The sequence below is a fragment of the Ceratotherium simum genome, chromosome 28, assembly GCF_057802395.1.
Source record: "Ceratotherium simum simum isolate JZ-2026a chromosome 28, ASM5780239v1, whole genome shotgun sequence".
NCBI lineage: Eukaryota > Metazoa > Chordata > Mammalia > Perissodactyla > Rhinocerotidae > Ceratotherium > Ceratotherium simum.
This window is the reverse complement of record NC_141927.1, coordinates 31,791,247-31,805,887: the sequence shown is the minus strand read 5'-3', so window position 1 is coordinate 31,805,887 and position 14,641 is coordinate 31,791,247. Positions and strand designations below refer to the sequence as shown.

The following is a 14,641-nucleotide window of genomic DNA, read 5'->3' as shown; positions in this document are numbered from 1 at the left end:
CTGAGTCTCCCTTCCTTCTTCTGTAAATTTGGAATTACAATGCCTATTTGTAAAGAGCTAATGAAATGCTTTACTTAGAGCTTTCTGGTATATAGCAGGTATTCCAAAATTTTGGTGAACACAGAATTAGTACAAGTGAACGTTTTTTCACCCCCTTTCTTAACCAATATCCAAAGGGGAAAAAGAACTAGCATGAATTAAGGACCTATAATGTACCAGGCTCTTTAAGAGACTATTTACGTGCTATTTCATTTATCAAAATGTTGTAAAAAGAGAAAAGAAATGGCCACTAATGTATACTCCCCTAAATCAATCTTCAAATAGCTAATACGTATGTGGTACGTACACGCACGCGCGCGCGCACACACACACACCATTCACACACAAATATCTATCTGTATATGTTTAGTAATATATCCTGATTATATATAGTACATAATTGGAAGCATTGGAATAAAAATGTTATTCTGGCTTAGAGAATATTCTTATATGCTAGTTTTGTTCTAAGTGAATCATTTCAGAAACTATATAAATTCTATTCTGTTCATTTTGTTTCACGAAGACATTAAAAACAAAGAAACAAAACTCCAAAACTTTTGTTTGGTTCATGGTTCAGCAGGAGAGTAAACTAAACTAAATCAAAATAAAAAAATCCTACAAGCTGATTTTGGATTCAGAATATTCGTGTTACTTGTTCTGGTTTTTGGTTCACAATTTTGCCCCACTTAAGTCCCCAGTAATGATTACAGACTTTTTGATTTGTGTAAAGGATGGGTGATTTTCCTGTTATAGAATGATTATTTATTTGCTCTATTACTTGGAGAGACTTGTGGGTGTAGCAGTAAATTGAAATCAAAATGATAATTTAAAATGTCCTTTTTGTTGTTGATTCATCTTTAACTTCCAATGGACTGTGACAAGCGCTGCAAAGCCATTTGTGCCTCCTACACTTGTGTATGTCCTCACAAGAGATAAATGCCCCTGCCGATCTGTGTGGTTATAAATTGGATCTTTGTGTCTTTGTTAAGTGAGAAAGTAGGGACACAATATAGCTGAAGATAACAACACACTTGTACTAGATGCCTGAATGAAGCCAGAACAGTAAAAATCCTGTCCTGCTTTCAAGACGTGTGTACATTGTACACAGTGCTTTTTTTTTTTTTTTGACAAAAGGTCATTCATGAGAGGCGCTGTACGGCAGAAAGTGGACAGTACAATTGAAGGAAAACAAATCAGCCCGTAGTACTACTATCTATTTTGTCCCTTTGGGACACAAGTGAAGAATGTTAATACAGCTGTGTTTTGAACCAATGAGATCTTGGCCTTTAAGATAATTTTATAACTAGTCAAAATTTTAGGAATTATAATTTTTAAAAAGATTCAAAAATTAGTTTTTTCTCATTTGCCTATTCTTATGTCATATAAGTCAATTCAAAATATTATAAACCGTGTATTTTCACTGGGCCTTCTCCTTTGTTTGCATTCACTGGCTCTCACTATCATGTTCAGCAGTTCCTCTGTGACTTTTTAGGTCTATTGGTACTTTACCTTTGTAATTTCATATTCATCGCTTCCTTAGGTTTCTGTCACTGTAGACAACAGTCTCTTTCCTCAGCCCTTTTTAGTTTATTATTCCTACCTGAATCTCTGATTATTTTCCATACCTATCACCATACATGTAATAGCTGGTTTTCTATCTGTGTCCCTACTTTCCTTTCTCCTGGGGTTTCCTAAAATCCCACCAGATGCTCATTGGTGAATCCACACCACTAAGAATTCAGGTGGAATGCCCATAAATGCCTATTTGCATGTAGTAAAATAAATATGATGGGAGATCATCAGGGCTTCTGATTCACTCTGTTCCTCTTCAAGTCTAACACCAATAAATCATCTGATAATAAAACTCAGACCCCTACCCGCCCCCGCCCCACCCCAGACACTAGGGAAATAAAAGGGAGAGAATGAGAGAGAGAGATGTTATCTTCCTCAGGTGAAGAAGAGCTTGGTGTATTGAGAACCATAAACGGGGGGGAAGAGCATGAGATAAAGCTATAGAAGTGAAGGGAGCATATCCTGCAGGTCTTTGCAGGCCATTAGAAGGTTTAAATGTATTTAGAACATAACAGGAAGTTACTGAAAGGGTTTAAATGGGAGAATGATATTACCCAATTCATTACATTTTCAAACAATTCTTCCGAGTGTCATGAGAAGAATGGATGGAGAGGGATGGGAAGATAGAGACCAAAAGACAGAGGGTCAAAAAAAGTTAAGTGTTGCTTGAGCAAGATGAAAGGAGACTGTGTTCATGTGTATTTGTAGGCATTTGCAGTACAGTCCATTAACTTCTTCAAACTAGAAAGCAAAAATATGAGGTTGGTGTTTCCAGATTTTTTTTTTCTGGAGGAATTGCTATTTTAGGGCAGAGAAATCTCAGAGAAATCGGAAAGTGGTGATGGCTATAGTACAAATACGTTTCTTTCATATTTCCCAAGGCATGGTGTCGTACAGTAACTTGGGTTATAAGGATCCTATCCACTGGACTTCCAGCTCTAGGACCTTACTACTTTATTAACTGCTGTGTCTTTGTATCTTAGATTTGATCACATAGTTTCATTTTCATATTTGCTTTGATCAAATGTGGCTTCTTTTGTTGTGCTAATGAGGCCTCTTCCTCAACCTCCACCTCTCTCTGCTGCAGCTCCCCAGGCACCATTGCTACTTCTTCTCTGGAGTCCAACGGCAGTCCTATCCCTACTTTGACTTAACTCATCCAGTCTTGATTCTAGTGACACTTAGTGACCTTTCGCTCTGTCGCTGCAATTTTTCTCTTCCTGGAAATATTGGTCCAAATCATCCAATATAGATTAAAAAAAGGATCAAAGAGAAAAATCAGAAAACCAATCACAAAGCAGCAGATGTTGCAAGTGCTGCATGCATGAGTATAGTTAGGTTGACATATTCTGGCAGAAGGTTAATACTTTCCTATGTCTATTCAGACAAACCATTCAATTTTTTATGGGTGCTCACTCATTTCTCATGACTTCTGCTTAGTATGCCTCTTGCTACGATTTCCTTTTATCCTTATACTCTTTCCAGCGTTCACCAACCATAGTTCTTTATGAACACCAAAGACAACTGTCTATAAATTCTTTTTCCAGTGAAATTATTCTATTGCTTTGAAAATTCCTACAAGATACCAATTTATATCCCACTTGCGTCCTTCCTGTTTCTTCTGCTTCAGTGTTTTTCCTGTTGTTTATTAGATCTTGGTTAACTTAAGAAGACATCACAAACAAAGGTTTGGAGAGATTTTTCCTCTCAGCTTCTTGACCTGTGGTATTTCTGACTTTTTTCCAAAGCCCAATCTAGGTCCTCCCTGCAAGGTTGCAAATTCAATGTAATGCAATTAGCTGTTTCCCTGGCATGTATTTTTTTTTGAGAAGAGCGGCAGGTATAAATCTTGAGTTTCATCACCATTGATGCTGCCATTTCTGTCCATCTGTCTAATTGCTATTGATCATGGAAAGTAGTTTTTGATTAAGGCACAATGTAAAGTAATATTGATTACAGTAAATGAACTTTTCTGCAGTCACTGAGTCAATTAAGGAAAAAATATCTAGAGTTGCAACTCATGTAACAAGGTCCAATTTTCCTGTCACTGAGTCGTTGCCCTGGTTCCTTAGCCTAGGCCTGGATATTTAAAGTAAATCTCTTCTTTTGTTTAGCATCAAAATCCCATGGCCCTGAGCAGAAGGATTGTGAAAATAAGTCTGTACTCCTGCTGTTCAAATAGAACAGAAGGAAATTAGAACAAAAACAGATTTTACTTTTAATCCTTCAAATAAGAAGCTTTTCCACATGCATTTTTTATCAAAGCAATATACATTTTATTCTAGGTTAACAATCAAGAAATCCATATCAAGAGGATATCAGTAGTTTGCAGCTGCTGTCACGCTAGAAGGAGGCTCAACTCTGATTTTGCTGAGATGACTGATAATGATAGCATTGTAGGTGGATGAAGAACATTTCCCCCTGAAATGCTTTAGAGAAATCACTCCTGCCAGCTGTGATTGCTGATCCTTAGGCCTCTAGGGACTTAGATGCAGTGACAGAAATGCCACATGGAGGGGGAATGGAGAGAGAAAAAACATAAGGCCACAGGACAGATATAACCTTATGGCTAAAGACCCATTCAGAAGCAGGGAGGAATTCTTAAGTTATACAGTACTCCTGAGATTTGAACATGGAACTATGAAAGTTTACCACCTTGAGATCTGCTATGTTAACTGGTCTATAGAAGTTCACATTGGCTTTTGATCCCAGGGCCTCAGTGTCTCTAGAGTATAAAAGGAGAAAGCCAGCAGGTTCAAACATATTAGTAATATATCTCTTATTCTATTTAATTTTTATTAGATTTTCATAGCAATTTGGGCTGTGAAAACAAAAAATAAGTGGGTTGGGGTGTTACAATGTATTTGGGTACTCAATGCCTAGCAAATCTGTGTATCAATATTCCCTAAAATGCACAGCACACTTTTAATAATGCATCACAGCTTACAATTTTATATCATATAGTTTTTTCATTTGAGTCCCAAACTGTCATACATGGTGGAAAGGCACATTGCTTTTGTTATTGTTATTTTTGTTTCTGTTTTATAAAAGTAAAAATTAAGGCTTGTGAAATTTAATCAACTTGTACAAAACTATGCAGGAAGCAATTATTGTTTAATACCAGATCCAGAGATGCCTTCCTATAGAAAATGTTACTAAATTATGATTGAGGTTAGTTACATTTTTGCTGACATGTGTCTCCAAAATATTTCTCATAGAAAACTTTTATTCCTATGACAATGAGTCTCAAACTCCTAATCCACCAAATATCTCCTCCTTCTAAATATGAATTTTCTTGGTAATTGTATCTTATGACTATTGGAATTTCATTTGTTTTAGAATTCACATTGTATATTTTGATGACTGGTTTTAATGAAGAATTCTACACCAACATTAGGCAGGTAAGCTTTTAGAAAAATATACTCTTTAATATGTCTATTTTACAGATTGCTCAATGAATTTCAGCCCTCTGGTTTCCAGGCCAAAAGTACTGATCATCTTAATTACAGAATTTGATTGTTCCTAATTTATTTTAAGACAATAATTAGTGTAATGACATTATCCTACTGAATAAATCAACCTCTATCCCCCATCCTGTCTTTCTGCAGTTATAATACTTGCCACAGTTCTAATATGAGAGTGATCAAAGCTTTTGCTAAGGCAACACAGCATGTAATCTTGACATTGGAGGAAATTGATTTAAATAAAAACTTCCCACTCACCCCCTGTAGTTCTATAACTCTCTTATGAAGATTAAATCATAGTCACAAAACAAGGCTGTGTGTTTTGTGCTGTACCCCTCAGTGGCTGCTTCCTGTGCATGGTTGAGCAGGTTGTGCACATACTTAATGATCGTACACTCACACTGATGACAATAATTATTTCATTCAAACATTGAGTGCCCATTATATGTCTTTTTCTAAAGAATAGGGATGTGGATTAAACAAGATGATTTAGGAGTCTGTTTTTATAGAACAAGTATTTTAGAGTATGTGTGTGGGGGGGGATGTAAGTAACTAACCAAGAAAAAAAATCACAATGAGATATCACCTCACTCCTGTTAGAATGGTAAATTGTCAGCTTCTCCATTTCTATAACACTTGTGCTTCATGTGTTTTGATGCTTTGTTATTAGGTTCATATATGTTTATAATTGTTCTATCTTTCTGATGGATTGATATAGTTATATGGTGTAATTGAAATACAGTGGGGTGATGTGAGAGTGACCCGAGGGCTCTTTTAGACCCAGTAATAAGGAAGGGCATCTCTGAAGATGTGACATTTAAGCTGAGATCTGAATGATAAGAATTATCCAGCATTTCAGGCAAAGGGAAGAGAAAATCCAAATGTTGTATGAAGAGAAGGTGTGTGGCTGGAGTTTAGCAAGCAAGAGAAAATGGATCCTAAATAAGTTCAGGGAAGTAAAGAGAGAAGGAGCAGGTTGTGTAGGTACTAAATGATGAGAGCAGAGTTCAGATTTCATTTTAAATGCAGCGTGCAAGGACCAGAGTGTTTTGTGCAATCACTTGGAGGGGAATGAGAGCCTGGCTTATTAAAGAAGTGCAAATTCAACATTTGATTTCAGCACAGGTGATGTATTTGGGTGAGCCCTTGGACGTTATACAAAGTTTAAATTTTATTCTGAAGTTACTGGGACGCAAGGAAGAATTACAACCTGATTTCCCTTTTAGAAAGAATTCTCTGGAGAATAGATTTGAGTGGAATAATACCGGAGACTGGTTAATCATTGTATTAGTTTTATTAATGTATAACGAATTACCACAAATATAGTGGCTTGAACAAAACTCATTTGTTAACTCACAGATCTGTAGGTGAGAATTCTGAATGGGCTTGGTTGGGTTTGTAGCCTAAGATCTCACAGAGCTGAAAGCAAAGGTTGGCTAGAATGTGCTATTATCTGGAAGTGAAGGGCTACACCGTCCTGAGGATCGTTATCAGAAGCTTAACACTGAAAGAGAGAAATATGTGTCACTAAAGGAGTCTAACTAGTAGCTAAAGAAATAAACAAGAAAGTAACAATAACAAGCCCTGGAAGGGGAACCAATACCCAGGGTTGCTACAGTATCATGTCTAAAACATCAAGTTTCCAACAGCAAAATGACATATGCAAAGAAACAGGAAAGTATGACCCATACACCAGGAAAAAAAAAAAAAAAAACATGCAACAGAAACTGCCTATGAAAGTCACCAGATGTTAGATTTAAGAGAAAAAGACTTCAAAGTAGCTGTTACAAATATGTTTAAAGAACTAAAGGAAACCATAATTAAAGCAGTAAAGAAAGATATGATGGGTGGGAGCAAAGTTGTACTGAGCTAAGAAAACGATTCCAGATAGTAACTTGAATCCATCAGAAATGTTAAAAAAGATGGCTAATATATCAAAAGCTATAAACATATACTTGCTCTTTTTTCTTCTCACAGCTGCTTTAAAATATAGAAAATTATGTAAAGTAATAATTATAACAATGTTTTGTTGAGTTTGTAATGTTACTAGATGTAATGTGTGTAACAGCCATACCACAGAGAGGGGAAATGAATAGAGCTATATAGGAGTAATGTCTATATATCTTACTGGAATTAAGGTAGTACAAACCTGAAGCTGATTCTGATTAGCTAAGATATAAATGCCAAACTGTATAGAAATCACTACAAAACTAAATTTAAAAAAGGTGAAAATTCATTAAAGAAATTTAATTCTTCATTAGAAAATATTTTCTTAATGTAAAACAAAGCAATAAGGAGGAAGAGAGGAACAAAATAGACATGAGACACACATAAAGAAAAAAGTGAAATAGCAGATATAAATCTGACTATATAAGAAAAATAGTAAATGTGAATGGATTAAACAAAATCCAGTCAAATTACAGAGTTTGTCAGACTGGATTTAAAAAAAAAAAAAAAACAAAAAAAAAACAAGATCCAACTACAAGATCCAAAAACAAGATCTTGTCTACAAGAGTCACAATTTAGAGTCAAAGATAAAAATAGATTAAATGTAAAAGGATAGAAAAATCTATCATGCAACAGTCACCACAGAAAGATGGAGTGGCTATAATAATACGGAACAAAATAGACTTGAAAAGAAAAAATAGAGATAAAGAGGGACATTTATAAAGACAAAAGGCCAAATCCATCAAAAAGAACAATTATAAACGTGTATGCACCTAATAGCAAAGCATCAAAATACATGAAGCAAAGCTTTACAGAAATGAAAGGAGAAATTGATAATTTGTCATTCTAACAGGTGTGAGGAGATATCTCACTGGGGTTTTGATTTGCATTTCCCTGATGATTAGTGTTGTTGAGCACCTTTTCATATACCTGTTGGCCTATGTCTTCCTTGGAAAAATGTCTATTCAGATCCTCTGCCCATTTTTTAATCAGATTATTCTTTTTCTATTGAGTTGTACGAGTACTTTACATATTTCAGATATGAACCCCTTATTAGATATATGATCTGCAAATATTTTCTCCCATTCTTTATATGAGCTAATTGTATGGCATATGAATTATATCTGAATAAAGCTGTTAAAAAAGAAAAAAAATATTAAAAAAAGAGAGTTAATAGTGATTCTCATGAATATTAATTTTAATATTTAAGATTTATATAGAAATATGTTTTTTAAAATAACAAGCCTTAAAAATGGCACAACTATAATTTCATCCAACTATTCCTTCTCATACACGTTGCTTTGAACCTGCCCACTATTCCCATGTTCTATTTTACAGGGCCTTAAGATTATTACTTTAAAAAATTGGTGCCCAAAGTGAACATAATAGATACAGATCAGGTCTATCCCTTCCCTTACCCTAGATAGTCTTTTAAAGATAGAATCTGATATCTTATTAGATCTCTGCTTCACTGTCTAAATCCCCACAAAATATCCTTTCATTGGTTAGTTCTACACTTTGAACTAGACTGGGTACAAAACTCACCTTTAGTAATTTAAATAAATGTGTCTTCTTCCACTTTAAAATTCCATTAAACACCCTTTCCCAATCTTCATGTATACTCTAACTTCTGTGCTTACATATCAGAGATCTCAGTACCTTGAGCTCATTCAGAATACAAGATATTTTCCTAAAAACCTTTTACTTCTCTAAGATTCCAATTCCCTCTTATCAATGTTTGTTCTATTTTATCTATCTATCTATCTATCTATCTATCTATCTATCTATCTATCTATCTATCTTCTATCTATCTATCTATCTATGTATCCATTCATTCATTTGTTTAGTTGAAGCTCATTTTCCCTGAAAGTTCAGGAGGAGTAGATGAATTTGTTTTTACAGCGTCCATCCATTATCATTGTGTAATCATGCCAAGCTGAAGGTTTATCTTTCTTTTATCTTTTCCTTCAGAAAATAACTTTGAAAGCCCCCTTTGTGTTGAATTTAGCTAAAAATATGAGCTCATGTGGTGCCTGGTCCATCCTGTACCATTTCATAATAAGCATATAACCTTATTTCCATCATATTGTTTTGAAAACCATGTTTCTCCAAAAACTTTCTGTATAATTTCCTTCTTTTTTTTTTTGTTGCCTAAGTGTTGAACATTATCAAACTAGCTTCTCCCACTGCAGGTCATTTCCAATCATCCCCGGCTGTACAATGAGTAATGACAATACTAGTTAACACTTATTAAGGTATAACTGTGCTACCTTCTTTCCTTTACATTTGATACGGATTACCACATTAAATCATTACACCAACCATGTGAGGTAGGCCTATTATGATTCTTACTTTTTAGATGACGAAACTGAAGCACAGAGGGATTACATAACTTACCCAATCTTACCTGGCTGGAGAGTGATGGAATTAGGATTGAATTCAGGGAATCTGACTTGAGAGCTTCTGCTCTTGCTCATTACTGTACACACTGCTTCTCCTCAACCCCCTGAAACCTGTCTTTTTTTCCAAGGCTATCCCAGGAATTCTGTGATTTTCCTACATTTTCCTTCTATGCACACTGGATCAAGTGCCTTCTTTTCTTGATATCCATTGCACTAGATGACCTTTCACCTCTGCACCATCCACATCACTCCTGCTTACTCTAGGATATACTAAAATAAATATGGATGAGGTTTAGAGTTAGAAAGAATTGGTATGCTTGTGTCTTATACAACCTGCAATGTAGGTATCAGTTGAGTTTTTAAAAGTTGAGTTAAATACTGTGGGAAAGATCATTTCTAGAAAAAAGGAGCAGACTATGCAAAGACACTGCTGGTGGTTTGGTAGGAACAGAATCCAGGATGTGTGGGGAGTGGGCAGGAGTGAAGCTAGAGAGTTAGAGAGGAGGAGGATCAAGAGAGAGGACATAAGTTGTGTGAAAGAGTTTCAGAGGTTGTCTTTAATCTATTGGCAAAGGAGTGATCAAATCATGTTTGAATTTTAGAAATATTATTCTGCCTTTAATATTTTCTTTGTTTAAAAAAAAGGAGCAGCATAGCAGTTAAGTTCACATGTTCCACTTTGGTGGCCTGGGGTTCCTCGGTTCCTAGGATCCTGGGCACGGACCTACTCACTGTTCATCAAGCCATGCTGAGGCGGCGTCCCACATAGAAGAGCTACAGCTCTACAACTATGATACACAACTATGTACTGGGGCTTTGGGGAGAAAAAAGAAAAAAAAAGAGGAAGATTGGCAACAGATGTTAGTGCAGGGCCAACCTTCCTCAAAAACAAAAACAAAAAACAAAAAAACTATTCCTCTTAAAAAAAAAAAGGAAACAAGATATTCAACAAATGTTAATATTTTCCTATTTGTTTGCCAGCAAAAGTAACCATATATAATTAAATATATAAATAAGTTATGATTATTATTAAATATATTTAAAATAGTTCATCATTAAAATAATAATCACCACCATGGTGCAAGTGAGGAGAAAAACGGGGAGTCTAGAGTAAGAAGATTAGAAGAGAGAGAGCCTGGTAATAAGAGCAAAAAAATGAAAGAAACATCTCCTTTTTGGATAGGTCATTGTTAGCGTACAGAAATGCAACTTATTTTTGTATGTTGATTTTTAATCCTGCAACTTGGCTGAATTTGTTCATTTGTTCTTATAATTTTTTTTTTTAATTCCTTAGCATTCTCTAACATAAGATCATGTCATCTGCTACAGAGATAATTTTACTACTTCCTTTCTGATTTGGATGTTTTCTTTTTTTCTTTTACCTAAATTGCTCTGGGTAGGACTTCCAGTACTATGTTGAATAGAAGTGGAGAGAGTGGGCATCCTTGTCTTGTTCCTGATCTTAGAGGACAAGCTTTCAGTTTTCTCTCTAAGTACATTGTTAGTGATGGACTTTTCATATGTGGCTTTTGTTATGTTGAGGTAAGTTCCTTTTATGCCTACTTTGTTGAGAGCTTTTATATGAAAGAGTGCTGAATTATGTCAAATGTTTTTTCTGTATCTATTAAGATGATATTGTGATTTTTATCCTTCATTACTTTAATGTAGTATATCACATTAATTGATTTGTATATATTGAACTATCCTTGCATCCCAGGGATTAATCCCAATTATTTGTGAGATAGTCCTTTTAATGTGATGTTAAATTCGGTTTGCTAGTATTTTTTTGGATCATTTTTTCATCTATGTTCATCAGGAATATTGGCCTATAGTTTTCTTGTAGTGTCTTGTCTGGTTTTGGTATCAGAGTAATGCTGGCTTCAAAAAGTAAGTGGAAATGTTCCCCATTTTCAATTTTTGGAAGAGATTGAGAAGGATTGGCATTCTTTTTTAAATGTTAGGTAGAATTTGCCAGTGAAGTCTTTTGTTCCTGGAATTTCCTCTGTTGTGAGGTTTTTGATTACTGATCCAATCTCCTTTATTCATTATTGGTCTGCTCATATTTTCTATTTCTTCATGATCCAGTCTTGGTAGGTTGTTATGTTCCTAGGAATTTACCCATTTCTTCTAGATTCTTCTTCATTAATTTGTTGGCATATAATTGTTCATAATAGTCTCTTATGATCATTTTAATTTCTGTGGCATCAGTTGTAATAAGAAAACAATCCATTTACTATAGCATCAAAAAGAATAAAATACTTAGGAATGAACGCTACTTTGGAGGTGAAAGGTTTTTATACCGAAAACTATAAAACATGGATGAGAGAAATTAAAGACGACACAAATAAGAGGAATCATTTCCCGTGTTCATGGATTGGAAGACTTAATATTGTTAAACTGTTCATAGTACCCGAAGTGATCTTCAGATTCAATGTCATCCTCATCAAAAATCTTCATTTTTTACAGAAATAGAAAAAAAAATTCTAAAATTCATATGGAACTGCAGAAGACCCAGAACAGACAAAGTGATCCTGAGAAAGAAGAATGAAGCTGGAGGCATCACACTTCCTGATTTCAGTATGTATTACAAAGCTACAGTAATTAAATCAGTATGATACTGGCATAAAGATAGATATATAGACGAATGGAACGTGATAGAGATCCCAGAATTAAACCCACACGTGTATGGTCAACTGCTCTTCAACAAAGGTACCAAGACTGCATGATAGGGGAAAGAATAGTCTTTTCAACAAATGGTGTTGGGAAAACTGGACAGTCACATGCAAAAGAATAAAACTGGACCCCTATCTTATACCATCCACAAAAATAAATACAAAATGGAATAAAGACTCAAACATAAGTTTTGAAACTGTAAAACTCTTAGAAAGAATCATAGGGAGGGGAAAAGCTTATTGACATTGATCTTAGCAATTATTTCTTCTCGAAAACACCAAAACACAAGCAACAAAATAAGTGGGATTACATCAAACTAAAAAGCTTCTGCACATCAAAGGAAACCATCAACAAAATGAAAAGGCAACCTACAGAGTGGGAGAAAATATTTAAAAACCATATATCTGATAGGAGTTAATTTAAAAAATATATAAGGAACTCATAAAACTCAATAACAAAGGGCCGGCCCCGTGGCTTAGCGGTTAAGTGCATGCGCTCTGATGCTGGCGGCCCGGGTTCAGATCCCAGGCGCGCACGGACGCACCACTTCTCCAGCCATGCTGAGGCCGAGTCCCACATACAGCAACTAGAAGGGTGTGCAACTATGACGTACAACTGTCTACTGGGGCTTTGGGGGGATAAATAAATAAAAATAAACTTTAAAAAAAAAAAACTCAATAACAAAAACCAAATAACCTGATAAAAAATGGGCTAAGGACCTAAGTAGACATTTCTCACAAAAAGACATACAAATGGTCAACGAGTACATGAAAAAATTCTGAACATCACTCATCATCAGGGAAATTCAAATCAAAACCACAATAAGATATCACCTCATACTAGTTAGGATGGCTATTATCAAAAACAACAAAAAATAACAAGTGTTGGCGAGGATGTGGAGAAATTGGAACACTTGTGCTCTCTTTGGTGAAAATGTAAAATGGCGCATCCACTATGGAAAACAGTACGGAGTTTCCCCCAAAAAGTGAAAATAGAACTACCATATGAGCCAGCAATCCCACTTTTTGATATTTACCCAAAAGAATTAAAAATCAGAATCTTAAAGAGATTCTGTACCACTATGTTCATTGCAGCACTGTTCACAATGGCTAAGTTATAAAAATAACCCAAATGTCCATCAATAGATGAATGGAATCTAAAAATGTGGCATATATATACAATGACATATTATTCAGCCTTAAAAAAAAGAAGAAGATCATGCCATGTGTGACAACATAGGTGAACCTAGGGGACATTATCCTAACTGAAATAAGCTAGTCACAGAGGGAAAAATACTGCCTGATTCACTTATATGAAGTACCTAAAATAGTCAAACTCATAGAAGCAGAGAATAGAATGTGGTTATCAGTGGCTGAGGGTAGGGGAAAAATGCGGAGTTGTTGTTCAATTGGTATATAGTTTCAGTTATGCAAGATGAATTAGTTCTAGAGATCTGCTGCACTGCATAGCACCTATTCTCAACAATACTGTATTATGTACTTATAAATATTTGTTAGGAGGGTATATCTCATGTTAAGTGTCTTACTACAAACAAACAAACAAAGAGCCACAGGAAACTTTTGGAGGTGATGGATATGTCTATTATCTTGATTGTGGTGATGGCATATGTTTAAGCTTATCAAATTGTATACATTAAATATGTAGAGTTTATTGTATATCAATTATACTTCAATAAAGCTGCTTAAAAAATAAAGGAAGAGGCTCAGGCCCGGTGGCATAGTGGTTGGGTTCACACACTCTGCTTCAGCAGCCCAGGTTCGGATCCTGGGCGCGACTTGCACACTGCTCATCAACCCACACTGTAGGCGGTGTCCCACATACAAAATAGAGGAAGATGTGTACAGATTAGCTCAGGGCTAATCTTCCTCAGCAAAAAGAGGATTGGCAATGGATGTTAGCTCAGAGCCAGTCTTCCTCACTAAATAAATAAATAAATAAATAAATAAATAAATAAATAAATAAAGGAGGAAAGAGAAGAAAGAAAAAGAGAGAGAGAAAGGAAGGAAGGAAAGAAGGAAGGCAGAAAAAGTAAAAGAAGAAATAATGGGAGACAAACTGGATGCGGCCATAAGCAAGAGGGAGGAATCAAGGATGATTCCAAGGTTTCTAATGGGGAGACTGGGTAGATAATGCGTCACTCACAAGACTAGGAATACATAGATATATAGAGAGGGTCAGACTTAAAGGAAAGCAATGGTTTCAAATTTATTCATATTGAGACTGAGTTGCCAAATGGAGATGTCAAATATTCAGACCCAGGATACTGGGCTAAATGAAAAGGTTGGCATTTGTCTCATCTAGTATCTAAATTTTAGATAGTAGCTGAGGATATGAGAGTGGGTGATATGGCCCAGGAAGACAGTGTAGAATAAGAAGAGGAAAGTGGGCACAAAATACACAACGGTAGAAAACTTGACATTTAAGAGGTGAGCAGAAGATATCTGCTCCTTTTGGAGTATTTGATAAGAAGATAATTTTTTTAATTTGTTTGACAATGACTGCACTGTTCACCTCATGGTGAGA

General features: G+C 35.3%; 2 long non-coding RNA genes across 2 annotated transcripts in view; one reads left to right on the top strand and one right to left on the bottom strand.

The window, feature by feature from the left end:
* Nucleotides 1-14,641, bottom strand: part of LOC147913352 (uncharacterized) — a 141,610-nt gene that overhangs the window by 3,516 nt on the left and 123,453 nt on the right. The window lies entirely within an intron of this gene.
* On the top strand, nt 4,949-12,067 carry LOC147913353 (uncharacterized). The gene is made up of 3 exons (XR_015548878.1): nt 4,949-5,012; nt 10,825-10,966; nt 11,891-12,067. It is a non-coding gene; the product is annotated as an uncharacterized LOC147913353 (long non-coding RNA).